This window comes from Amblyomma mixtum, chromosome 3, assembly GCF_055824585.1.
Source record: "Amblyomma mixtum isolate Tamu chromosome 3, ASM5582458v1, whole genome shotgun sequence".
NCBI lineage: Eukaryota > Metazoa > Arthropoda > Arachnida > Ixodida > Ixodidae > Amblyomma > Amblyomma mixtum.
The window spans coordinates 245,463,413-245,488,746 of record NC_143014.1 but is presented as its reverse complement, the minus strand read 5'-3'; the positions used below and the strand labels follow the sequence as shown (position 1 = coordinate 245,488,746).

The following is a 25,334-nucleotide window of genomic DNA, read 5'->3' as shown; positions in this document are numbered from 1 at the left end:
GCACTATTAACGGGTCAGCAAAGCGTGACTGTGTGGCCGTCTCCCGCGCCGGCTCTGCACGTAACGAGATACGCGGTCGTGAGGCTGCCAGCCGTTCACGCGCAATCGTGAAGCGCCGCTGCGGTGAAGGGCGCCCCCTTGCCGGCGAAGGGCACGCCGCCGGTTCCGCCTGCCTCTTTGTTCTTGGGCGTCCTGCCTGCCTCGCGGGCCGCCACGGCGTTCGTCGGGACTTTCGCCGATTCCAGCAACGCGAGGCTCTACTTACGTGCGGCGACGTCTGCCGAACCTCCAGAAGAAAGTGAAATGGCAGCGACGCTGCAATGTTATCGAAGCGTTTAGTTCTGTGAAAACCCTTCCCGAGGCCGGTTGAGCAGCTACCGAGACAGGCGACGAGGCGGTGTGCCAGTTCGTTCGTTTTGATCCGCGGCGCTCCTGCATGGTGAATGCACCGGAAGGCGTCGCCAGAGCAAGCGAGCTATGCATCCACTTCTGCTCACGACAGTATGTCGATGCAAGACTTTCGCAACCTATCTTCCGTGCAAGTAAAAGTATTTCCTCGTTGAGCCCCTCCTGTCTCGTGGCGTTAGCGTTCCGGGACCCGTTCTTCCCAGCGGGTCGGGAGCAGCGTCCCCGAAGGGCGGAGGGCATCCCGGCCGCGTCTCCCTCGCATGGCGGAGGAGATCCGCATCTCCCGGCAGCCTTCGCGGTGTGCTTTGCACCTGATGCGGCTCTTAGCAGGTGGCGGCGGAAAGGGCGGCCGTGCAGCGGCGTGATTGGCTCCCGCGGCCTCTTCAAAGGGAGCCGCTCCCCCCTCCTCGCAGCGCCTCGTTGTTTCTGCGCTGCCAATGCCGCCTCCCCGGGTCGCAATTAAAGGACCATCGCTGCTCTCGTTGCCGGCTGATCGGAGCGAATGGATTGATCGCGGCTCGCCTGGCGCGGTGGCGCCCCTTGTTAGCGCGCTGTCCTCGCTCGCCTGCCCGCTTCGCAAGAAAGTGGCTAATCTGGTCATTCGCCGCGCGCTCAACGTGCCGGCTCGTTAACGCAGCTGCACTCTCGGAAGCGTGCCCACCGTCGTCCTTTGTCCCCACCTGGTCCAAGGCGGCATGCTGGAATATCTCGCGCATGTGTACGGCCCCCTGGCGCTGCTCTCGGTACGGAAATCCGGATGATCTGCTGCGAATAGCTCATTTCCAGCTCGCCAGAAGCGTAGATGCGTGCACACCGCCGGGTAGTGTACGTGATTTGCGGAGGCTACGGAAATGCGCCCAAGGAAAGAGCATTCCGCTCGATGGAGTGCAGAGGGGGCGGCGAAGCGACTGAGTCCAGTCTGACGGCTTTGTCCCGCGATACTTGTTATCACCGTTTGTTTAGTGCCCTCAGAAATCAAGGTAAAGGCTGCATATTGTATTACGTGTCCAGCTTCTGTGCTTGCACTGCCGGAAGTGCATCCGTTTGTCGCTTCGATTTGATACCCAAGCTCTGACAACGCGCCGTCTGCACGCGTTGCTGAGATCAGTAGCGCAGCGCAAACCATCTCTGACCGCTGACGAGATTGCGGGTCGATGACCTCTGGCCGGGGCGTTTAAACATTGTGGTAGTTGTGCGTGCTCTCTTCTGAGGCGAGCCCCCGCTTTTCGAGCTCCAGGAAGGTGTTGACCCGTCGAAAACACCACCCTCTGCCCTGCTTGTCGCAGTGCAGCGAAAACGCTTCGATTCCATCTTCCCGTGGCTAATCTTTCGAATTCGCGTAGCACTAAGACCCGCTGTTGGTAGCACACGCGCGATCACACGACAAGCTGATTTGGGAAACTCAAGTCGCCGCACAGTTGAATTAAAAAAAAGATAGGAGAGCCCTTTGAAACGATAAAAAGGACGTTGAAATAGAGGATGGAGTGTGTAGAGGATGGAGATTGCTGTCTAATATCTTAAGCACCCGAGCTGCAGCCGGCGGAAATGAAAGGGAGAGGATAGCGAGGAGAGTATAGAAAAGAGCGACAGCAAGAAAGGACAGGGGAGAGCTCTGTACGCTAGTTACAAAATACAAAAATTACGAGCAACTTTAGCGGCTAAAGTGGTGAAAGGCGTAAGCCTGAGTGCTGCATTCTGCTGCGCGATTGTTCACTGCACATTTTGTTGGTGCATTAATTAACTGCCAATTAATGACGCTTAGGCTTCGCCTTTAGGAGTGGAACGCGACAGCGTACTGTAGCGCTGCCACGGAGTTCAAGGAACGTCACCACCCGTTCGGCGCGATGCGTTGCCCTTTGAACGCAACGCTTTTTGAGGAAAGGAAATGGCGCAGTAATTCTCTGTCTGTCATCTCGGTGGACACCTGAGCCGCACCGTACAGGAAGGGAGGAAGTGTGAGTGAAAGAAGAAAGAGGGGCCGTAATGAAGAAAATGAAAATTGTATTTGAGGAAAGGGAATTACGCATTAACTGTCTCACATATCTCAGTAGACACTAGTCGAGAATTGTATTTGAGGAAAGGGAGTTGCGCAGTAACTGTCTCACATATTTCGGTGGACACCCGTCAAAATTCGCGCGTGGTGACGTCACGACAATTTGGACCAATCTGAAACGCGGACAAATACGACTTGCTCGTCGGTAAATTGGGTTTTGAGGAAAGGAAATGTATCTGTCTCTCATATCTCGGTGGACACCTAAACCTCGCCGTAACGGGAAGGGAGGAAGGTGGGAGTGAACGAAGACACCGTATTCACTAGCCGCACCTTTATTCATTCGAAACCATCGAGCTGGCATGGTGGAGTGGTAGCGTGCTCGACTCGCACTCCGGAGACCGGGGTTCGATTCCCAAGCTCGGCCAATTTCTTACTCGGTTTTATTTATTTATCTGGTCTGACTAGAAAGGTTAATTAGACTAATTGGTTAAGTAAGCAATTAACTAAACTCAGTCAAACTTACATGGAGCATCACTATACGATCACTATACGATCCCTTTAATGGGTTGCATGGTTAGTAATTGATTGTAAAACATTTTATTCGCCGGGAAGAGCTTGGCAAGAGGTCGCGTTAAGTGGTCGAGAGTACATAGCCCTCGACGACTTTGTCAGCCCACTCCACCGCCAAAACTTGCGTTCTGGGGTCAGAGCTAGCCAGCACGGTCTCCCACCGCTCGAGAGAAGGAGCTGTAGCCAAAGTACAATTGGCCCCGTTTGAAATTCGCGCACTGTGACGTCACAACCGTTTCGACCAATTGAAAAGCGTGACATTTCTGTCGACAGCTCCTGCTTACAACGATGAGGCATTAAAGGCCTCCGCCTTAAAAGTAATCAAGTTCGCGCCGCTCGCGCGCAATTGTCCACCCTCTGTCCGAAAATAAGTGCGCGCGAACGGCCACTGCGCACAATCACTTACAAAAAAAAGCAAACTGTATGTACTACATAGCCGCGCGCACGTAGCGTCCTGTCTCGGACTAATCGCGCGCGCTGCACACTGCACTCGCGGCCGGGGTGGGGCGCCCGGCCGCGTAGGATGGAGTGTACGGAGGCCATTTTTACCCAGGTCTTCGTAAAGGTTGACATACGCGGGTCGGTCTTTCACGGTGAACTTGTCGGTTTTGGAAGAGAAAATATAATGCTGTGTTTTTTCTTTTTTAATTATTTCGTGCGAGTGTGTTGGAGCAAGTTAGCGAGCAGCCGCTCCTCCGCTCGTCGTCTGGCTCGCGGCTGTCTTGGCGCGCGGCTGTCAGGTGACTGCTGCAGCCCCGCTTGCCGGCTAGGCGCCGGGTTCTCTTGAGAACGCGGTCTTCGCGAATGCTCCGGCGGGTCGTGTTGCGTGTCGCCGGCGTATCTGCTTCGCGCTCCTCCCTCGGCTAAACCTCAGAGCGACGGTGCAGACACAACAGTGTCGGGTATTATTTTTATGTTCGCGATGCAGCTGCCTGCAGCGTGTGTTCCTCTCTTTCGTGTGGTTCACAGCGAGCGAGCGCTAGTTTCCTGGAAACGGAGGCCACCGTGGGTGATTCATGGCGATACCAAACGTTTCCTCTTTTCGTTGGCGCTTATATTTTGAGATGAGCGTGATCAGATACGCAAAATCCTTTCTGTTTTCTCTATCACAGCGCTGGCGTCTTGTGCATTTCTCGCTCGGACGGCCGATGCGATCGCCAACTGGTCTTCTTCACAGGCTGGCGAAGCGCATTCGTCTAACACGGGACGTGGCGGATCGATCTGTATGACTGACCTGTTGTAGCAAGCTGTTGCTCCCGTATATTGCGCGATTGCTTTCAGATTATTGGCTGTTGGCCTGTGTGGCGCACTCGTTTCCTTACAAATTTTCTTTGGCTTTGCGCGTTCTCTTCCGTTATCGCCACGTTTCGTTTTTAATAATAATAATAATAATAATAATAATAATAATAATAATAATAATAATAATAATAATAATAATAATAATAATAATAATAAAGAACACATTTTACCTCGGTACAAGGAAAGGAGCAGCCGCAAAATAGCTGCTTCGAAGAGGGGCTGCCCACATATTCACGACATTTGGCAGCACGAAACAAGTCAGCACACAGAATGCAAACATGCCGAGGTAATTAATGAAAGGAACTTAGATCAAAGCGCAAAAAAAAAAAAAAAACGCAACGAGTAGTTGAGGCAAAACTCATGGCATTCATACAAAGAAACATGCGAAATCAAACTGTGTATGTTCAAAAGGATTTCTGACTGGAGGGAATAAACACATTCATTGACACTGCGGCATATAAGGCATCGTCAGTGAGACCGGGAGAGTTTAATTGTCCTTGTGAAATTGTGTATTTAGTAATTTATGATTCTAGTAGCGGGGAAATTACAAAACCGGTACGAAATCACCGGTGAAAACGTACGTCAACGTTCATAGAAACATTTCGCGGATTGCTTTCAAGGAAACAAGTGAAAAATCTTCACCACTATTGGCTGAGTATTCGTTGAGTGAGGTAGGCAACCTGAAGCGAAACATTTTGTTGCCATAGTTCGCACGGCAGCCAGTAGCGTGCCAAGTTCCGGGATTGTGGGTGCTATAAGTACTCACGTTTACTTGAAGCCTCGCTAGTAGTGTTAGTCACTTGTCCTTTTTAATAATATAGTTATACAAAGATGCTATTTTAACGATTTTGAGCTGCCTAAATACTGGTCCTGTTTGCGCGAGGTAGGGAGGTTTAGTAATTAGTCCGCTGACTTTTTTTTTTTTGAAAATTAATAACTTTGTGGTGTTTTCTTCAGTTGTAGTTGCCCACACTAGTAAACGATAGTTTAAAATTGGGGGAAAAGTTGCATTCTATATAAAGCAGAATATTGACCGAAACTGGAAATACTGAGCAATAACGGCGTATGGAACCGATAGTTCGTGATAGCTTGCTGCATAAATATTCTGCTTGGGCATCCCAGGTCGCGTGCTCTGAAAAGGGAACGCTTAACGTTTTTTACAGATTTGAGAACTTCTACCCGATTGCCACCGAGTACCAGAGGGGGAAGCTCGAATGCTTTGTTTCTGGGGCGAAAGAGCACGACATTAGTTTTATTTCCGTTTAGTTTTAAATTAATTTTATACGCCCAATCTTCAATTTTGGCCAGGGTTGAGTTTACGCGGATGGATAGTTCAATGCCGGAATAACCAGGGGAAAACAGGCTGCTGTCGTCCGCGTAAATAAACAGTATCGTTGATAACAATATCTAACGATAGCTAACAATATAATTGATGTAAAGAGTAGAAAGAAGGGGGTCTAAAAGACCACCCGTGCTATCTACGGATTTGCTATTCTTAAGGCTGTAGGAAGCAGCAACCGCCTCGCCTTCTGAAACAGAATTGAAAATAAAAAAGTGGTATAGCTATTACGAGAATAAGGCCCAAACTCTGAAAGCTTCTTTTCCTTCGAAGTCTTCCTAACCTTACGTGAGGCCGCCTTTCCGCGAATGTTCGATGGAGGAAGCCAGCTTACTCTGAAAGCGCCCCTCGCCTCTCCTCAAGTAAGGAACGCATGCCGCGTGTCTGGGTTTGAGGGTTCCTTCACATCGGCCAATAGGGCGCCGAGTAGGAAGTTGCATTCCCGCGGCAACAACAAACATGGCGGCGCCCTTCGAAGCTGGGCCCCTCGATTCGGACTGAATTCGTCGTCGTTACTGCGTTTTTCAGTGCGTTCGCTGGCCATAAATGGGCCATCGGTCTTTCGCTTCCTTTCATCTCGCCTCTAAGGAAAGTATGAGTGATAAATTTGCCTTATTTTTCTGTTTAGATTGGCGATTCAGCCGCTTTTAGGCTTAAGACCATGGTTTGTTGACAGAAATGGTTTCCGTCTTAACAACCAGATGGCGCCACTAGGCTGAGCTAGGCGGAAAACTCGTCCACGTGATGCAAAGGGAATAGCCACATAAACGTCAATCGTCATGTCATTGCGTCGCTGTTTGCATAAGCTGAATTAAAAGTGGAAATTTGAGAAACGTTGTAACGTCCCGCAAAATACCTGCGTTTAGCGCACGTAAGCATGCACACGCTTATGGTACATAGACAGCGTCGATTTATGCTATTTGCTAGCCATATCTCTCACGCCCCGAGCGGCAACGTGGTGGCCGGGAGGTCGGCGGCGGCGGATTTCGCTCGCTGTCACCGCCGAATGCCGAAGTGTGACAGAGCCGCACTGGTGCGAAATCTGAACGCAAATTCTTCCCCTGAGTGCACTTCCACTGGATTCACCGCGTCGCGAAGCGACCTGGCTGTTGGAGGATACAGGTACACTTCATCGAATGCGTATTCACAAGCACGGTTAAAAAACTGCTTGTAGTCGCCCGCGTAGCGGTCAGTCCACGCTGCCATTTTCTCCCTCCTGCTCAACTGCGCTCACGCCGGGCTCGCGTCCTTGAGTGTGCGGAGTCACTTGTGGCAGCAGTGAGGTGAAGCGCTCCTCCAGGGCCAGGAGCGACGTAAGGACGCATGAAGGCAGCTGGCAGCTGCCTTAACTGTGAGGAGGCACCAAGGACGACCTTACTTAGGGCGCCTCAGTAAGGAAGCTTTCATATTGACATGAGGGCGCCTCACTGCAATGAAGGCTTCCTTACTGAGGTAAGGAAGCTTTCAGAGTTTGGGGGTAAGTGAGTGAATAGTCTTCACTAGGCGACGCAGGCTGAGCTGTAGAAGTGAGAAAGTCATTGAACGCGTTAGCCAGTTCAGGTCCCTCGAGTTCTATTCCATCAAGATTAATTTTGGTGATCAGTTCCGGCATACGTCCTATGACTAAGTTTAATTTCTTCCGACTCATCTCAGAACTATACTGCTCGATTAGACAAAGAGATTCAGATAATACTTTTTTTTTTGGCAGCGCAAAGCTGCTTTCTCACTACAGAAACTGTTGTCGCTGCTCTTAAGGGCTGCATGATGCTACGCGCCCGCTGGCCGTCATCGACGTTCGTCTTCATTGCGTCAACTGTTCAAAGAAGGCCCGCTGCCCCCAAAAGCCCCGAGATCACGTCGTTGTCGTCTGCGTAAGATGACGTCATCTTGCAAAGCACCCGCACACACCTTTCCCGTTTTGATAGTTTTGTGCTCACTGTGGTCCTGATCCACCGAAACCATGTTCGTGAGCTCGAAATCTTGTTCATGCTCGCGGCGTTTTATTGCGGACACGTGTTGCCTACGCCGTCGTCTTCCATCGTCTGAAGCCAAAATCGCGCACGCGAAGCTACGGAGACCACACGCAAGCGGACACCGAAAACGAGGCGCATTTGACTGGAGGCCGTGCCTCGCTGGCCTTTCTCTCTCTTTCTTTTTTTCTCAATCGTCCCTGTTATCCGCCGGAGTGACGCGACGACTCAAGTGGCAGCCGCTCTTTGTGGCGCCTACCTGTGCGTCATGCGATCCCGCCACGGAGGAGCCGGAAGGTCCGGCCAGTCTGCAGAGAGTCGGACGGGGGCGGTTGCAGTGTCTTGCAACCGGAGTCCAGTCCCCCGGCAAGCGCGCAAGCACTTGCCCAGATTGCCCCGGCACTCAACGGCCGCCCTGTGCAGTAGCGGAGCGGGGCAGCAAAACAAAAGTGTGCCATAAACAAAGCCGGATGAGGAGCCGATGGCGGGCAGCGCTGCGCCCGCCGCTGTCGTCTGCCGAGCAGCCCGTGTCTTATTACTGCTGGCGCCGACCCGCCTGTGCGGCGAGCCGCAGTTCAAGTCTCGTCCGGGCGGTCGATTCGTGGCCAGTGTTGTGCCCCATTACAGTCTCTCCGGCTGTTGGAGTGCGCGCAGGAATGCGGGGTGCTTTCGGGGGTGAGGTCGCGGCGCCGGCGTCGGGCCCCTCCGGGCGACGGCGGGCCCGCAGACTTCGACGCCCAGCCGGTCTGCCGTGGACAGGGCCTGCGGGAGCGAAGTGCACCTCTGCCCCTGCCGAGTCTCGCCGGAGGCCGGAGTACTTCGCGCCGTGGTTTTTATTTTCTTCGAGAGCCTTCTGTTGCGCGTGAGAACAGCACGGTCCGTGCGCTAGCTCGGTGAGCGCGCCAGTTTGGAAAACCCTAAAGCTCTTCAGGATGTCTGGCTACCTCGAAGGACATCGTGCTCGAAGGGACGACGTGAGAATCGCAAACGCAGGCTCAGTTCTGCGTGATGGAATCTAGCCATGAAGGGCAGAGTTTGTGGAGATTCTGATGACAATTAATACTTTCGCGCCAGGTTGATGAGGTCTCTTCGTGCCTCCTCATCGGGGAGCATCCCGTGTGGGAGCGCGGGGGCTCGTCAATTATTCGCCTAGCCAAATGGAACCAACTTTCGCGACGAAGTTGGCGTCTCAGACGACGTCGCTGCTTTCTGCGCTGAATTTGTCCCCGAGTGTGCAGCCACTTCCGGATTCGTGCACGACCAGCGTAGTTTGGCAGGTTTTTATCTTCTCAACACTTACCGCCCTCTGAAGCCGGACCAATCGCTGTCATTACGGAATACACGGAATTTATTTACACCATGTACAATGCGGCGACAACTTTGGTACTATCAGGCTGCGGCCTCTCGTCTGGGCACCCGGGAACAATCCCTCGTCGTTCCCCTTGCGTCGACCGCCTCTCGTCGAAGCCGTCTCTCTGCCTCGGAATCCCCCTCGCCTGCGGGCTCTTGGTTGCTCTGCCTTCTTCGTTGTTTTGCAAACTCCTTCCCTTGCAAAGGCAACGAGCCCCGGTATGTTCCAGGAACCCTGCGGCCGTTATAAGCAGGCGTCCGCCGCTTGCCACTTCAGACCACGGCCAGATCGGGTGACACCCTTTCTCGAGCGAGAGCGCGCTTTTCAGGAGCCAGCTTTTCTCGGTTGCCAGCCGTCCCTCTGGCGCCAGCGTGCCGGCCCCTCGGCCACTGCATACGGTCTTTCTGCGCTTGGACGGCGCGTACACCCCTTCCTGTGGCATACGTCTGCCGTCGGCTGTTCGCCGTCTTCCAGGCACCGGTCTGCGCGCCCTTCTGCGGTGTCTCGCATCCATCGGCGCCTGACGCGCACCAACCGCGCACTCAAGCACATACACGCCGGTCATTATATCCCCGGACGGGGGCGAACCAACGGGCGCAGCCGACGGGCGCCATATCATTCGACGTCGACGTATCACGCGTTCCCAGCGGTTCTAGTGTTACTGAAGCTTTCACTGGGTACGCCAGGCAACTGTCGAGAGTACTGCTTGTGATTCGTTCTCGCCCAGTGAACTGGGGCATTCTAGTACTTCGTATAAGTTCCCAAAGGCACCCGTGTGATGTTGATGGCCGCTTCCCCGCGCCGCCGCCCCCACGCAGTCGGCTTTGCCTCGCGTCTGACCCTGAGATGGGCCTTGCCGACTGTGTGGCTGTCGTGGCGAAGGGAAAGCCATGAGGTGTCGCTTGCTGAGTGCGTCCTCGTCGCGGTGCTGGCAGCGCTTGTTGGATCCAAAATTTTCTTCTCAGGCTTCCCTGATGGAGTATGTAGAACTCCCGAGACTTGCACAGCCTTATTGCGTGATTCTTGATATCGTAGCCACGGCTTAGTAGGCGAGCCCCGTGGTGCGCTGGGCCGCCTGGGCGCCGCCTCGTAGAGAGCGAGGGAGAGGGTGGTCGTTGCCAAATCGCGTTACCTGGTGCTTTCGTGATCAGCTCGGGAAGTGTCAGTTTTTCCTGAAAGGAGTGAAGGGGCACAGAGCCGGCCAAGAAGTTATCGAAAGAGTTGCTGCCGCTGCTCAGTGTCTCCTGGAGTTATCTCTTGGCACTCAAGGTGTCAATACGGTCGCGGAACTCCTTTCAGATGCAGCCACCGCGGTAGTAATATATAAAATACACCGAAAACGTACTCAAAACTCACCGACCTTTTCCTTTTTTTGTTTCCTTCCCTGCGATACGCGCCTGGAGGGTAGTACTGCCCACTTATTTCTTTGCTGTGTACTTCACCTAGAGGGGACTCCTTGCTTTTCAGCTAGTCGAGGAATTGCGCACGCGGACGAGTTGAGCCGGGGGCAGGCCGATGGCTAATCGCTAATTAGACGCCACGTATGATCGCGTTGACAGCTTGCATTTCTGAGTTTTCTGTCTGGCGGGGATTCTGTGAAGTTTTCGTTAGGCATTTGAGGCGCTCGCCACCCCGTACGACTTGGGATCTTCAAGCCCCGTCAAAGGAGGTCATTTATTATTTATTTATCATTTATTATTACCATCAGGGTATAAACATTACAGAGGGGAGTGGGTTGTATTCAATAAAGAAACAAAAAATATGCACGGCAATAAGAACATACAAGTAACACTAAGGGACAGTTGAGGTTGGTTACAAAAGGATCTAAACAAAGTCTCATAACACTTAATTAATATAACACAATGAAATTCGCGATAGCGTTTGAGAGTACACAGTGGTGGAATTAAATAATATGTTGAACGTCTTTGCCCAGTTGGCCCGTTCATGGTGGTGCGTTGGCGCGGCTCAGTAATCGTGGAGGTAATAATAATAACAATAACAAAGTGTTCGCAATACTTACGATACCACGTGTGTCGTTGACAGGCTCGATTTATTGCGCATGGACGCAGGAGTCTGAAGCTGACGGTGGGATGCTGTCCTCGGACCCACCGAGAATTGCTCCGGTCTCGTTCACTGGGTATTGTTTTTATTGAGAGTCTTGAAAGCACTGTGTGTAGCTGAAATCGTGGAGATTGCGAAACTAGGGAACGCGGCGACATTCTTCGCCCTTGTTAGTTCGTGCAAAACGAGAACGCTTATAATATGATGTTGCTCAGGGATGTCATGAAACAGTTGTAAAAAAACAGCAGAAATGATGCTTCTTGGTGTAAAATAATGAATTAAAACAACGAAAAGAACTTTGGGTTGAAAATCTCTTGCTGTGCAATAAAAAGCCACAATGCATATGCGTTATCTGTAAAAACTTTTCGAGCGCAAAAGTGGAGTAGCTATTTTTTTTTGTAATTTTTTTTAATGAGACAAACTTTTTGTACTCGTCTGAGAGATTCAAAGAGCTGTCACATGCACAGGAATTCTTTGCCCCAAATGGTAACTCCTGTAGACGGATCAGTAAAGAGCTACGCATTTTATAGAAAAGATGGGAGGGGGTCGAGCGCAACCTGGTTCGTTTGGCATGGAATGACCCATAGAAAGTGAAAGTATCACTCCGAAATCACCCCGCTATAGCAGCCCAGTGGTAATACCACAACCGTAATTTTCTTATCAGCGACGCAACACAATTGGAAGTTGAACGAGCGCATCGTTGGACGTCCCCCCCCCCCCCCCCCCTCCCTCCTTTTTTTTCCCCACTGGCTCGCTTGTACGTTTGTTAGGAGCAGAGCAGCAGGTGCCCGCCATAATTACGGTGACCATCCAGTCGCGGGGCCCCCCTTCCCCGTCGTCGTGATGATATGTTCTCTCTGCATGCTGACGGCCTCGACATGGCGCCGCTCGCGCGTGTTTTCTTTCTCCCTTCCCGCCGTCGGTTTCCCCGCGTCGCGTCTCGGCGCAATTCAAATCTCGGGCGGGCATCGCGTGTCGCTGTCGCCGCCAGTGTAAGGGGCGCGCGACTTGGACGCCTGCCACGTGCCCTGTTTTCCGATGCGGCCTCCGAGACGGATAAGCGCGCGGCGGTGGGCGGAGGTGGTGCCTCGCCGGCCGCGACCGAACATTAATCTGCGCGCACGCTGCTGTCTCGCCAGTTAGCGCCCTAGTCCCCCGGGTGATGGCCGGATGAGACGACGGCTCATCGCAGCGCCGAGTACGGTTTGCAGCAGCAGCCCCCGCCTGGATATATCTCCCGTTTTTTGGTTTTGTTTACTGCGATGTAATTCACAGGGACGTCAACTGCGATGCGCTCGCAACAGTGAAGCGTGCAGTCTGAACGCGAATTTCCATGGACCGTTCTCTTTCCTAGTCTTGTGGAGGAGCGGGCAGAGACAGTGGGGTTAGTGGTGAAGAGAGAGAGCAGCGCGAAGAGGGGAAGGGATATGCACGCAGTGGCGTTAAAAGCCGTGCTCTCGGAAAATCTGCGTCGCCTTCCGAGGAGACGCCGCGAATGGATCGGTTCTGGAAGGGCCCGGGAGTCGTTCCGGCGCGCTCGCCACTTCCGATGCACCCGGAGGAGGTGCTCTCGGCCGGCGGCGTTTTCCGCGGCTAATTGCGGCTCGCTCCCCCCCCCCCCCCCCCCCTCCCCCCCCCCCCCACCCGCCTTCTTTTTTTCCGCCCTGCTGTCTGCACGTTCCCGGCTGGCGAATAAAACGCGCCTCGGTGGCCATCCTAGTCCCGTGTACTTGTCGTCGGCGTGTGCGAGGTGGCCGCTGGTTCCATTCCGGCTTGGCGCATTGCAGACATCGCCTCCGGGCTGCTGATGACGCGGCTACTTCGGAGGCAGCAGGGGCTAACCGCAGTGTTTTTGGAGCTGCCGGGGGCAGAGAATACCCGTGCGAACGGCTGCTGCTGCTGCGCCGACTGGCTCCGCTTCCTGCGACGTCGCTTTCTTGCGGAGTGGATGGAGTTCTGGTGGATTGTTGCTGCAGCGATATTCGTGGCGCGGAGAAGGTGAGAGCCGCGATGGAAGCGGTTACCTGAAATAAAGGCAGAGCTTTCGTGAGTGGCCTTATAATGCCACCGTCACCTTCCGTCTACACTTCATAGCTCATTCATTCCCTTCACGTTTCCTCACCTTGCGTAGACGAAACATGAGCGTGTCATGGCGCTCTTTGGCCAAAGCTGCCCTTGCGCCATTGAAACTCATCATCATGGCCTTTCCCCCGGTGTGGAGTAGCAGGCCTGAGACGCGTTTCTCCCGCCGACCTCTCTGCCGACTTTTCCTGTCATTACAGTTTCTATATCTCTAAGTAGCCGTGGGTACTGTAATTGTGCAAGCTCCAATTCCAGCCTGTAACTGCGAGCGGGCTTGTGCGGGGACCACAAGAGCTCTAGTGACTATGGCCTTGCTGGAGATATCGTCTGCTTCTAATTTGTCAACTTCCCGGATAGTGAGCATATGCAGGGGGGAAAAAGGAGTCAGTTTTGCTTAGCGGTTTTGCATTTAAGAGTGCCTTTGTTTCTGGATCATCGCTGGAGAACGCATTTTAAAGGCGCGTACTGGTTACTTCGAGCTGGTTTGGCGTAACAGTGCGGCTATCGCGTTATTTTGCAGCTTTTGACAATGCGAGTATGAATGAGGCTTTTATTGTTTTTCCGGGTGGATGAAGTTAGGAGGACGTACTTGACTTTGCGGATACGGCATAGTTAATGGCACAGGAATGACACCCTCTAGGAACAGAAGGGTTCCTGGCAAGGCGTCAGAACCTACGACTGCTGCGGCCACCGTCCGAAGAATGCCGTCGTCTGCTGTCAGTTGCCGAGGGTCACGGCGGTCCAGTGCTCAGCATGGTGAATGTCCCCGGGCACTATATGGAGGGCATGTGCAGACTAAGTGTAAGACATGTGTGTAACCTTTGCAGGTGGGAACCTTCATAGTTACGAGCGCAGCCGAAAACCCGCGTAGCTGTATTCTGTACTCCTCACTTCTCGCGCACAGCTGCAGGAAGTTTGGCCGCACAGTGTGCTGCCTTCTAGAATCGGAAAAGCGCTCGGTCGCTATCGCTACTCGCTCGTACTGGGCACCTCCAGAAAGTGCGCGCGCCTCTCTCCACCTTTGCCCCCTCTCGAAGCGAAAGTCCTAAGTAGTATCGTGTGCCCTTTCCAGCGCTACGTCGTCCTCCGTTTGTGAGGAATCGATTCTTGTCCCCCCTCCCCTCCCCCTTGAAGGCAGCGCCCTTCCAGCCGAGCCGATTTCTCCTCTTGTTTTTAACTCCGCGTCCCACGTGCCGTCGTCTTCTGCGGGGCGCCCCTCGGTGCTTAGCAAATAGCAGGACCGCCGCGTGTTCGCGGGATCCGGGCTGGCCGGGTGCGCTCTCTTAATTTCACGGGTCACTAGTGTTGGAAATGGAAAATAAGCTTACCGGCGTGCCCCCCCTCGCCGGCCGCCCTGTCCCAGAGGAGGAGGAGGGCGCTGAATGCCAATCAGAAGGCCGCGCCGTGTGATGCGTCTTGTTTCGCTCCAGCGGGCGCCGAAAAGTATTGCACTGGCTCGGCTCGCTATGAAATGATCAAGAGCAGGAGTACGCCCGAGGCGCCGCCGTCCTCCGTGCTTGCTCCGCGAATTCGTAGCAGCGCCGCTTTCGAAATGTTCTCTGCTGTCTTTCCCCTGCGGGGGCTGCGGATAGTGTTGTTTGAGAGGGAAACGAGGGGCGAGTCTGTGAACGAGTGGCACGGCATTGTCCGCAACGCTGTAGAGGGGGAGGGAAAAAAAAGGAAGCACTACTGAACGGAGAATCCGCTTTCGCAGCCGCCCGGGGCCCGCAGCTACCAGCTCCTTTTCTAAGCCGTATTGTGCCCGAGGTTTACGAGCGCAGACTCGGGCTGCACGATTCTGTTGTAAAACTCGCGCTCGGGTGGTAAGTTCGAACTCGCAGAGCGCGCGGCTCACGATGTTGGCACGAGACTGTGCAACTGCTCATTATTCCTAATGTAGTTCTGTCCGCTGTGTAGACGAGTTACTTGGGCTCGGAGAGGCGGCCGTGCTCATGACTCAGGCACTGAGCACATTCGTGCCATGATGCCACGAGTGACGATGTTAGACATTGGTTTCGGTAACCATAATAAGAGTTTTACTAGGACAAACGTACATATGATCGAACCGCTACCGCTTCGGTCTGGTAACGCTGAAAGGGCTCCGAAACGTCATCCAATGATGGTGTAACTTTTTGTTGCTACTGCCAAGGCTTTCCTTCCCTCGACCATGCTAGCCCAGTGGAAGCTAGAGGACAGGCCCGGCTTGGCAGTGGTAATGTGCGCAGTCCTCTTTTAGTGGAGAGTTTTAGCTCAGCGAAAATGTATTGGCGTCGACGTATACCGGATGTGCAGCAGGCACCAGGTAATGCGATATACATCAACGTGAGTACATGTACGCTGCGCTGAGTGAGATTCTGGCTGTCGAGCTCCCTTGAGCGATGGTACACAAGGACCAGTCAGATTTTAAGTTCGCTGTCGCAACGTACAAGCCACGAAGGATGACCCCCCTTTCGCAGGAAGCTGGACAACAACGGGCCAGGAAGTCCGCTTGGCAAGCCGGCTGGTGATCGTGCCTGTTTTCTTGGGTACCGCGAGTACTTGCGGTACTGGCAGGTGAATAATGTTCGTTTGCTGGGCCGAACACTGCGAGCAGTGCTGGGGGCCCGCGCTTACGGACGTGCGCGCAGTTACGCGAGGGGCGCGCATTTCTCAGCCGTTCACGATGGCAGGAGCCGAGAACTTTTCAGCCTATTCTGAGCCGCCTTTCTTGCTTTTCCCGCCTGCTCAATGGGCGCGAGCAGCGGCGCGCAATAGTTCCTTTGTCGGGCCGGCCTCTTATCGGCGCGATAAGGGTGCCCCAACCCTCCTTTTGTCCTTATCGCCTCTGCGTACCGCACGCCGGAGTCGCTGGCGCCTGCTCGGAGCGACGGCCGTCCGTGCAGCGCAGGCAAACAGCCAGCCGGCAATACCTTTTGTTCCTTTTCCGTCCGTGTGATTCGCGAGTGTTATTATCTGGACTGTTTCCGATAGAGCGTTCCTTCGAGGAATCGCGCATGCTGCGAGCCGTATCGATCTTCTCAGCCGGGTCTTGCGAAAAGACCTTGCGTGTCCCCGGCACTTGTCTCGCTGTTCTTCGGAGGCGTCCTTCTTTTTGTTCCCAGCGCGGAGGGCCCTGCATTTCAGCGCGTCCCTGAAACGACGCGCGTCCACTCGAGAGCAGCTGGTCCACTCGTCCGACGCCCGCTATCGGGGGGCTCACAAAGAAGACGGTTGTTCTTGCGCCTACGGTGAAAACTGCTTCTTCGCAGTTTGCCTGATACGCCGCGGATATCGGGGGTTTTTTTGCCCACGTTCGTGGGTGGGGAGGGCCGCACCTTGCAGGCTCATCGTTCTTGGCGGAGGCCCACATGCAAGGCGCGTGTGCGCTGCGCCTCTTCGAGGTCGGCGTGGCCGCTCGTAAACACTGCTTCGGTCAAACGCGCGTTGTCAGACCGTGGCAGCAGTCGTCTCGGTGAGAGTTGCGTCGCAAAATACGCCACTTGACGTAACTAGTCGGATTTGAAGGGCCAGTTATTCAGACATTACCCGAACGGGAGAAAATAGCTGCGAGGTCGACACGAAGGGATGGTTTAACGGACCTTATAACCCCGTGTTTGGCGCATGATATCCTTAGCCGCTCACGCGCCGTAAAGCCCTGCGCAACAGACAACACAAGAGGACGGGACGTGCGCTGCTCCGCCTGGCGTGTCTCTTCTTTGTGTCGCCGAGTTAATCCTTTCGGGTGCCTCTTCAGTAAGTTCGCTTTTCCGTCTAGCTTTTATGCAGTCCGGTTGACAGTGGTAAGCGCCAGCGGTAATTGTTTTGCCGTCACGTGCGAAATTTTGTACAAAGTGTTACAATGGTTGGAAATTGCAACATAGGATCACCAGGATTGGTCTGTCAATTCCTCGAAGGATCAAACAATTCGTATAGTTTGTTTCGAAGGTGCACATGAAGCGAGGAACACAGAAGAGAGAGAGAGAGAGAGTGTGTGTGTGTGCGTGCGTGCGTGCGTGCGTGCGTGCGTGCGTGCGTGTTATTACCCATCACAAATCCTGCGTGTATTTGGTGGAGGGCGTGTTGCCAGACTCATTCTTCTGAGCAGTATTACGTGCTGCGTTTATTAGTTGACAAAAAAAAAGCGCCCTATTTATGATACAAGGGGCGCTAAATTGGGCCCAAACGAAATCAGGCACAAAAGTCTTCAGGACGCGCAGAAGCGTTCTAGACGCATAGTTTCCGCATCTGCGCATCATCTCTTCATTTGATTACCACAGATGCGTGTTTCTGATCCCAGTTTTCACTGCCAGGTGAATGGTGTGTTTTGATATGCTTTGATTGCCTCTCACGAGTCCTGGAGACTTTTGTCCCCAGTAGCGCATGTGCAGCTGTGTACAGTGCCCCTGAAACGGTGGAGCTGCTGATCGCTGCATACTGTTAACTTATTTCGGGCACCTGAGCTCCGCCATGAAATAAGGGAGAGTTGTACCGTGTTTATTCGCGTATAGGTCTCTCTTTCTTTTCTTGAAAGCGCGCTCTTTAAACATGGTGGCGGTCACGTACGCGAATCAAGGCCAGGGAATGGCGCAAACCCGGCTACAAGGGCAGAAAGGAAGCAGGAAGCTTCGTCAACGATGGCTACTACCGCCTCTCCTTCTAGCCGCCTTTGCAGAATGCGGCAGTTGCTGCCGTCCTTACCGTGCCCCTCCTTTTCAAGGGGGCTCGCTTCTCAGATAAGGCCGAAACGAAGATAAGTACTAAGCCGTATACCGCGCCGTCATTGCGCCAACCGCACTCTTCATGGAGGCCCTTCTCGTAAAAACGAAACTTCAGCCATGAGGCGGGCTACACCCCCCCACCCGAACGTTGCCGATCGTTTCCGGTAGCACTTAACCGTTTCCTTTTTTAAAGGGCCACTGCCCAGGGTCCGGACATTTTTGAAAAACAAGCCCACTGCATAGATGAGGCATCGAAGATAACCTCTGCAAAATACTAGAGCCATGCGCGCCCCGAAAAGCTGCGAAAATTCAAATCAAAGCCCGCTCGTTCTTTCCTTCACCAAAAACGGCCCGCCCCACTACTCTGAACCCCGTTCACGTCATGGGGGGTTACTTTCGCTAAAGGCACTCCATTGGTGCATCGTTCTGACTGACGGGAGAAGGTTGGGCGTAGCCTTGGCGTCGCGTCGTCTGCACAACGCTTTCCGCAGCGCCTTCTGTTCTGGCTCATGCCTAACCCACATGAAGGAACAAAAAAAAAAAAAAAACTGCGGAGGGGGCGTGCGGCGACAGCCTTGAACCCTAGCCATAAAAAGTAAAAAAAATAGTAAAACTGAGGGAGTTGGTTCCCCCCCCCCCCCCCCCCCCCCCCCGCCGTGATCACGTCACGAGACGCTCTGCGTGCGCGCTCCTTTCTCAGTTTTTTTTTTCTTCTATGCAAGCCCCCCAAAACAAGGTTTTGTAGTGCAGCAGAGCCTTTCCCTCGCTCGCCTACTTGACCACTCCGCACAGACACCGCTTATCCTTCAAGCATATTGCGTACGCCTTGACTCCAATGAACAACATGGGCTTCGGAGCGGAGAAAAGACACAAACACACAGAACACGAACACAGATGAAGAAAAGCAAACGGGCGGTTGCCGGGCCCGCACTTCGCCGTGTGTTTCGAGCAGAACCGACTTCCGCCCCACCGCTCGTGAAGGGGTGGGGAGGCCTAAAAAAATGATAAGGTGGCTCGTTAACTGGGGAATGACAAACAGATGTATGAAAGGATGCGCTCGCTAACAAGTCTAGGTGGTCGAGCCGATCACGCCTCTCGATCGTTCAGTGTGCGCGCCCGCAGCGCACCCCCCCCCCCCCCCCCTCCCCTCGAACAGACCCAGCAGCAAAAACCAAGAAAAGGATTCTATTGAAGGCGGGGCCATGACGTACCCTGTGACGCACTCCACAGACACCACGCCTCCGGCTTACGTCGGAGAACGAAGGGGTGATTTTGCCTTGCCGAGCCTACTCGACGAGGAGCGGGAGAGAAGAATTTCGAGGAGGGAATGGAAGGAGAGGAGGCTCGCTCAAAGAGAGGTAGAGTGTCTGCTGCCCGGGGGTGGGCAGGGGCCCTTTAAAGGCGAACAACGATTCCACTTGAAATCGCCAACTTTAAATGACAGCAGACTTGATCTGAGGAAGAAACTACAGGTGTTTTTATGATGAATCCAGCATTTAGCTGTCAAGCAAGTGCTACTGAGTGGGAAGGGATTATATAAACTGCTTACACTCTAAGAACTGATACTCTCTATGGTAGAGTATACCGGCTACTGCACTCTCTTTAGCAGCAGTTTACTCCGCCCAAATTTCCTAAGGAGTGAAACGACTCCTCCAGTAAAGAGTAAAACTGCGAGTGCACTCCCTCTAGGGCCTGAGGGAGTTGGAGGTTATTTTCTTAGCTTTTGTACTGCAGCGGAGCCATATATATAGTGACCTGTGACTCGCATCTCATGCAAACTAGTGATAAGCAAAAAACAAACAAACAAGAAAGTGCGCTGTGCTCCGCCCACAGAGCCAGACCTTGTACATAATCGATACGTGCAGTGTACACCTTGGAGATTATTGCGCTGCATTCATACAGCATTCACTGCGGATTTGATTTCAAAGGATTTTACGTCCCAAGGCGACTGCACTGACATCGCGGCATCCCAAAGCGAAGTGCACTAACATCGCGCAGTGCATGAGGCATTGGCGTTTCGCTTTCATCGAAATGCGACCGCCGCGGGGTTCCGAATAGTGTATACAATTCAGCGAAGTCATGCACTTCCGTAGAATGCGTATAAGCTAGGAGAGTCTCTCATGGTAACAGTCGCAATTTATCCGAAACATTAGTTTATTGCTGTGTGAATATATTTTATGCCCTTCGGAACCGCCATTCACATTTTGCAACATCTATTTCAACTCAGCGACCTCCAAGGAAAAGCGGTTCGCAAAAACGAGCGATGCTTCTGTTAAAGGAAAACACTTCTGTCAGATCCCGTAAACCTTCGCGGTCGACAGCGAAACATTAGTCTAAACACTTCATATTGCATTGCTACTACGGGTATGAATGATCGACGAGTGCTGTAGGGAAGCTACACATCATTTTAATACGAATAATAGTGCATCAGGACACCAGTTAGCTCGTTCGCGAAGGGCGAGTCAACGTACCGTGCACCATGAAATTGCTGTCGTAAATTGCTGTCGAGTGGCGTTCAGATGTTGCCTTTACTGTTTCATCATTTACTCAGCTGTGCCAACTCTAACCAGCCAGCGATCTACGAATTTGAAAAACAGAATTCGCGACATATACGCACGAAACAAACAAACTCAAAATGTAAGCATATATACCTATTCAAAAGCTCTACCATTTGTTTCAAGTATAGGCGAGAGGTAGCGCACTCGGCTCGCAATGCAGTGTTGCCCGGTTCGAATCCTCGCTCCGGCGCAGCTTTTTTTCCCCAGCCATTCGTAATGAAGGAGTGTATCTACTCCTGCAGAGGGAGTGCGCCTTGCAGGAGTGCGGCGACTCTGCAAAAAGGAGTGAAATGTGGGACAAGCGTATACTCCATCGAAAGGAGTTCCCCGCACTCCTTTAGTTCTTAGAGTGTACGCTCTGCTACCCACGGATACTGCTGCCTCAGTTTGACTCTTTGATCAATGAAACGTTGTGGGGCCCTTACCCTTCCTTGTTTACGTGAATGCCTTGCCCTTCCAGTTGTCCTCAGCCATGCGGTTTTCTTGCGGATTGAGAAAGACCTCGATAAGCTATCGTTGTGGTGATGTGAATGGTTGATGGATAGTAGTACTTCTAAGAGCATGCACATATTTTCGACTCGTAGAGTGCCCGATGATAGTGTGCCTCAGCGTAAGTGTATGGAGGTGCACCTACCACGTACTCAATATTTGGACGTGCATATCGAAGTAGCGAGTTTTGGAGTCCCTGTCGATTGGGTGTAGAGGGGACTAACGGGGCGCCACTGCGGAGGCGGAGGACGCTCCTGGGGTTAATAGGGAGCTTTCGAATATGGCACTATCCATTTATGGGATAAGGAAACAGCGAGGTGACAGTGCGCGTTTGCAGGACAATAACCAGAGGGAAGGGTATTGTCCCCACTCACTCACTCACTCGTTCACGAGGCCAGAGCTCAGCGTTTGATTCCGTGAATATTCGAAGGTACTTTCGGCATGCTTTATTGAGCGTCGCTAATCTTGCTTGCGGACTGCCTTTCGCAGTGCGCCTTAGTCACCGAAGCTTGAACCGCACAGATGGTGTCGCCGTCAGCACACCCTATAAAAGAGGAGCTTTTTAACCCTGCGCGGGAGCTTAGCTTAGGTGCTCTACCTCACGTTGGACGCGTCACTGCCGCACTTTCCGCCGTTCCCTCTGTCTCGCTTTATTTCTTTTTATTGCCCCAATGTAACGTATGTTTTGCGGCTTGTGTCGCTCTTTTTCTCTGTCACTCTAGGCAGGGCACACATTCGCCGATGTATTCGCATTCGGGCCTCCGTGTCTTGACTGTCGCAGCGACGCTCCGGGAATTTTCTCCGCAGCCCAAGGTCGCCGGAAGAGGCGTCGGTGATGTTACCTGTGCGCCCACTCCTCTCCCCCTCGCCATTTTTGATTTTCAAATGGCGTGTGGTGTGGAGAAACGTCGCGTTCTGATTGCCCGCCGGTGCGTAATCCTGACAAATTGTCTCCGGCTCGCCACCGTCACTGCTGCTGTCGGCAGTCGCGATGCGGCCGCCCGATAGCGATTAGCCACAAATCAACCAAGAGCAAAGAACGGGGGTCGTACGGTGCCTGCTACCTGATGAAGAGAGAGTGATGGAGGGCGAGGGAGAAAAAAGCCTGTGTAGCTGGCCGCGAGTGTGACGTCGTCGGGGGCTGTTAATTTTCAGTCTGCGGACGAACCTCGCCGAGAGTGTGTCGGTTGAGCCGCCCTTGCTCTGGTTCCCGGCGTGCTCGCTACCCGCGCGCGCGTGTCCCGCGAGCTCGTCAGCTCGCGGGACGGCCCTTTGATCGTGCCGCCCGTGTATCAACCCGTTCTCTTTCACCTGGCTGCTGCCGGTCCGGCGCCTCCTGTCCGCGCGCGCGCTCGCGTTTGTCGTGGCCTGTGTACGGCGCTGTACTCGCGATCGAACTTCCCTCACCCGACCGTATCCTCCGCGCCGCCGCTTTGCAGTGGGCGGTCTTCATTGGCAGGTCCGGCATACCGTCCGTTCGCTTCCCTGGCGCTCGCGCGTCTTTGAGCTTTTAGATGACGACGCGCATCGGCCGTTGCGTGCTCTAGCGTGGAACCAGAATGGACGCCAGGCGCGTTCTTTCCCCGGGCCGACATCTTTCGCGAGAAACGCACAGCCTCCACGCTCCGTTGCGGAGTGGAGTATCCTCTTCTCCGGCCGCGGAGCATTTTTTCTTTCTTCTTTTCGGAAAGAAACCGGCGCAGACGCGCGGCTCTCTCTCCTGGCGGGCTCTCTTCTGGAGGCTCGGGATCGCATCGGGTGGGGGCAAAGAGCGGGGGCAGCCATTGACCGCGACTCGGGCCCCGAGCGCATCCGTCACGTCTGCCCCGCAGCTCCGAGCCGTGAGCGGAAGTGCGCCGCCGCCCCACTCGGGACGCAGCCGACGCCGCAATTGATATTAATGACCGAGTTGTCTCGTTGCGTTTGCGGCGGCGTCGAAATTCGCGATACTTTTCGAGCTCGGGCGGTGGCGACTGCCGTCGGTGGGCTGGCGCCCTGGGGTGGGAGGGGGGACCCTTGTCTGGCTGCTGTGGCAACCGGGCGGGTAGGGGGTGCGAATTGGGGGGTGAGGAGACGCTCGCCTCGAAGCCCGCGCGTCGTTCCCGAGGAGTTCTGGCACATATGCGCGCTGCATGTCGACAAGTCCTCGGCACCCGGGTCTGCTTGTTTTCTGGCGTGCGCAGTCAAACACCAGCTCTGCATGTCGTGCCCGTCGGCGGCCTTTTCTTCACTTGGCGGCATGCTTGCGGACTTGTTCGCGACGTTGAATTGTTCGTGGTTGCAGCTTCGCGCGCTCTGAGTGGAAGTGGAGTAAAAAGTTGAGGGTTGAAGGTTCCTTAGCGTCGTTGTTTTGACAAGCGTTGGCCAGCGCGAGGCCGGGGTTAGCCATTGAAAATGCACTCGCAGGAAGTATATTCTGTGATGATTTGCCTTAATAGGTTGCTATGTCTGTTAGGTGTAATAGGTTGCTATGTCTGTTAGGTGGATTTGACTGTATGCGCTTTCTTTGGACACTTTTAATTTGCTAATGACATGTCGGACGTAACGACATGGGCAGCCCATCAGGCTGTCACCGATCGAAATAGAAATCGCGCGTAACCCTTGCGAGAAAAAGCGTGCAAGAACGCGGATAGAAAATAAGGCTAAAATTGTTTTCTTGGTGACCACTGATGTCTGCAATAACGTTTTCATCAACATCTTATATGGCCTTTTGGTCGGAAGTGCTGCTTGTTCGGTGGCCCGCGAGGGCGTAACTCAGACCACTTCGGGAGATTATTCGTTCTGATCTTGATAGGCGCGAATAATGGCCGCCGAAAACATACGTTGCTTTCATTGTGGTTTGACTTCATCGGTTCGAAAATGGTTTGTGAGGCTGCGAGCACATCGGAAGTCACCTTGTTGCACAATAAAACGAGTTGCGGGGCTAGTCTGTTCATTCTTGATAAACGCAATGTCCTGTCTGTGTGCGTTCGTCCGTCTTTATAGCGCTTAAAACAATTGGGAGCAGTCACGTCTAGTATACATATGAGTGTTTTAGGACACACTTCCAGAAAGACCGCGCCACGGACTTTAAGGGATAAAAGGAGCCGTTTTGCGTAAGAGTGGATCCGGAATTCGATCTGTGTGCAGTGCAGCTAAGACGGCGATTGCGGTCGTAGCGGAAATGTGTCATCGAAGAAGGAATGCTTGGTGCAAAACGCCCAATGGCCAATTGGTGTCACGAAGTAAGCTGCTTCTTATTAGAATTACGGATTACAACGTGATGTGCGTGGAAATTAAAAAAAGAGAACGTGTGGGAGTCCGCTTTGAAGCCTGACTGTCGAGTGGGCTCTGCATCGGTAGCAATTGGCACGCGTTCTGTACCGGCTGCTCGCCAAGGAGCACGCCTGCTCAGTGGGCCGCCGAAGGGGGACGCCAGGCGCCGCAAGACGGGGCCTCCTCGCAAGTAAGAGCTGGCTTTGCTGTTCGAGTGGCGGCGGCGCGCATCTGCATGGCCGCCGGCACTGGAGTGGTGCTTGGGCCCCTCATCCAGGCGGCTTGTTGAACTTGCGCGCCAGCTCCTTCCTGCTTTCGTGCGGCCGGACAAATATTGGCTTTTCTCTCCTTTATGCGTCGCCATGCTGAGCGCGCTGTTATGAAGCGGAACTGGTCCCTCGCTGTGTGCGCGCGCTGCTGCGAAGGCGAAGGAACCCTTGTAGGAGGGGTCTCCGTTCACTGCTCCTCGGGCTTTCTGCCCCGAGCGTGTGCAACGCGGCAGCGCGTCCAATATCGCTGCGCGCAGCCAGTAGAGCGCGCTCTGACTCCCCTCTCTCTCTTCCGATGGGCGGAAGATGGATCTCCGAGCTTTGACGTCGTCCCCAAGCCCGCACGGAGGCGTGCAGCGATTGATGTAGCTTTTCTTTGTCTATTTTCATGCGCGAGTTGTGCACGAGGTATCACCTCGCCCAATCAACCGGACGGCGCCGAAGGCCTGTGTGCAGCGTGTTTTGCCGCGCTGTTGTCCGGCCGTTGCGAAGACCCCCGGTTTCTCTTTTTATGGTACCATGCGTTTGTGGGTGACGAAATAGAAGCGTACTGTGGCTGCAATACTCCACGCACTCGGCCTTTTCGCCGTGTTTCCTCGGGATAATCATCGTGAAGGAGTCAAGGGGGAAGGGTCGAGTGCCGCTCGCTGGAGACTATGGTGGAGCTGAAGCTCCGCACTTAAAAGTGGCCACGGGAACTGACGCGTAAGTGGTCTTCATCCGTTAGGGGATGGGCCTACCAAGTAAGGACAACCTGTGTACCAGGCTGTAAACTAGTAACTGTCTCCAGTTTTCTGACGTTGCAAACTTAGCACCAAAATGGAGTTAGCACCAAAAGCACCACTTCATGCGTGGTGAGCTACGGTCATGTTGACTGCTGGGAGCTCAGCGACTTGGGGTCATTTCACATTGTTTTCAGACCCGGTATTGGTCAGTTAAGCAGGACCGTGATCTGCAGCAGGCCATCGTTGCCAAGCAACTCGGGGAGACGTC

General features: G+C 53.7%; 1 protein-coding gene across 5 annotated transcripts in view; it reads left to right on the top strand.

Annotated features, from left to right (window-relative positions):
• pan (transcription factor pangolin) overlaps positions 1 to 25,334 on the top strand; it is a 227,348-nt gene that overhangs the window by 67,787 nt on the left and 134,227 nt on the right. The window lies entirely within an intron of this gene.